We start from the raw sequence: 2727 nt of genomic DNA, 5'->3' as shown, positions 1-2727 counted from the left end.
GGACATCCTTCCAGACAAAGCCATGGTGGCTGGGTCTGAGGCAGAGACAGTTAGGAGCGAAGAGGCAGGCAGGTGAGCAGTAAGAAGCGATCAGGCAGGCAGGCAGAGTGGTTAGGGGTGATCAGGCAGGCAGGGAGGCCAGCGGTTAGGAGCCCATGGTCCCGGATTGTGAGAGGGATGTTCGACTGCCAGTTTAAACCAGCAGTCAGACATCTTCTGAGGGGTCCTGGATTGCGAGGGTGCAGGCTGGGCCGAGGGACCCACCCTGCATGAATTTCGTGCACTGGGCCTGTAGTTGCTAGATAATCAGGTAATTGCTACAATGAAAAGCAATCTACAGACAGCTTGATTTCTGAATTATTTAAATGTATGGGTCTACTCCTGTGTGTTGTGACTTCTAGAAGAATAGGACGTATGTGGTTTCTATCAGTTTCAGGAGTGATGAAGAGTAAATCTGAACAGAAATGTTCCGTCTCTTTTAAAGAAGAAAATGAGAATTTGGATCTTGAGGTCATGACTCTAGATGGGCATATAATATCAAGACTGGGGACGGGGGGTGGGACTAGTGCTCACTTCATGTCTCCTTGTATCTAAGAGCACAGTTTTTCAGCTGCACTGTTAGGAACCCAAGCTGACATCTGTTTCCCTGGGACTCCTGCTATAAATGTTGCTTAGCCAATAGTTTTTTTTTTTTTTCTCTCTCTCAAGGCATGGTGTTGGTTCATCAATTAATCAGAAAGGTTTTATGAGTAAGAAGTGCAGAGCTAGGATCGAAGGGAGACAGCAGTGATCCCCCTTCAGCAAATGAAGCAGATGGTGTTATAAACAGGTTGAAAGCTGAGTGGATACAAAATATGCCTGAGGAATGGAGGTTTGGCCTTACCTATCTAGAGATTGTATTTTTCATAATGCTGGAGAAAACGCTGAAACTGTTTATATTTATGTTGTTAGCAGTCAGAAAATCACCCACCTGCTACTAATTCACTGTGTGGCTTTGGGCAAATCATTTCACTCCTCTGGGCTTTTAGTGCCATGCTAACCCTGGTTTCCAGTTTCAAAAACTGATGTACACATTACATGAAAATTGAGGAACTTTTTGGGAAAAAAAAATTTCACTGTGCCCGTTCGTGGTTGGGATTTAGTTGATCAAGCTCTGTATGTTGGAAGGAGACTGGGTAGGGTCTTGCAATAATTGCAAGAAGAAATTCTAGAGCCCCTTAGGAGAATCTACTGTTTGGAAGAAACATCTGGCAGATGAAACTGACTCTGCAAAGGCACTGGAGGTTTGGAGCGGGAGGAGTGGCTCCACATGTAGAGGGTGACTGTGACTGGAATCCTGCTCTATCTGGTCCCCTTAGAGCAGCGGTTCTCAACCTGTGGGTCGCGACCCCTTTGGGGGTCAAGCGACCCTTTCATAGGGGTCGCCTAAGACCATTGGAAAGCACATATATAATTACATATTGTTTTGTGATTAATCACTATGCTTTAATTATGTTCATTTTGTAACAATGAAAATATATCCTGCATATCAGATATTTACATCACGATTCATAACAGTAGCAAAATTACAGTTATGAAATAGCAATGAAAATAATTGTATGGTTGGGGGTCACCACAACATGAAGAACTGTATTAAAGGGTCGCAGCATTAGGAAGGTTGAGAACCACTGCCTTAGAGCTTAGGAAAAGTTAGCTAGTCTACTTGTTTTGGACAGATGCTGTAATAAATTACCACAAACTGGTGGCTTCAAATAACAGAAAATTATCTGCTTGCAGTTCTGGCGTTCAAAACTCTGAAATTAAAGGGTCGGGGGCCATAGTTCCTCCAAAAGCTCTATTCTCCCCCCGCCCTTCTTCTACTTCCCATTTTTGGTGGATCCTGCTGTTCCTTGGCTTGTGGTGGCATCACTCCAATCTGCCTGCCTCTCCCCACGGCCTCCTCTGTCTTCTCTTCTATCTTTCGTAAGTACACTTATCTTTGGATTTAGGGCCCACACAGATAATCCAGGATGATCTCATCTTGACATCCTAACTTAATTATATTTGCAAAGACCTCTCCCTGCTACCCCCAAATAAAGTTGCATTCCTTCACAGGTGCCTGGGGTTAAAACCTCTTTGGGGGCCACCATTCAAATGGTGTTATTGCAGTTGGTAAACACTGTTGTTTTAACAGCCAGGAGCCTTGTTGCTTAATCATGTAAACCCTGGTGTTAAAACAGCAGTGAGATTCTCTAAAAGGCTGGGAGGCAGAGAAAAAGAAAGAAGAGGAAAAGTGAGCCCAGCACCTGGTATGGCAGGGCCCGGTACCTAGTGTCTCACTAGGGTTGCACAGCAGCTTAGAAACTCCAAGGGTCCATGCAGAGGATAGTGCATAAGGCCCAGGGCCCAGAGCAGTGCATTTCAGAGTGAGGTTTATGACTCAGTAGGGTCACAGTTCATTTAGCGGATCATGGCCAGCATTCCCAAGAAAGAAAGAAAAAAAGAATAGAATGTCCCTAGTCAGTCTGGCTCAGTGGATAGAACATCAGCCTGAGGACTGGAGGGTCCCAGGTTCAATTTGGTCAAGGGCACATGCCTGGGTTGTGGGCTCGGTCCAACATGCAGGAGGCAGACAATCAATGATTCCCTCTCATCATTGATGTATCTACCTCTCTCTTCCTCTTCCTTCCTCTCTGAAATAAATAAAAATATATTTTTTAAAAAGAATAGAATGTACCACAGTTTACT

The sequence above is a fragment of the Myotis davidii genome, unplaced genomic scaffold (genome assembly GCF_000327345.1).
Source record: "Myotis davidii unplaced genomic scaffold, ASM32734v1 scaffold41, whole genome shotgun sequence".
Lineage (NCBI taxonomy): Eukaryota > Metazoa > Chordata > Mammalia > Chiroptera > Vespertilionidae > Myotis > Myotis davidii.
The sequence above is the reverse complement of the archived record's forward strand: the minus strand, read 5'-3'. Positions refer to the sequence as shown.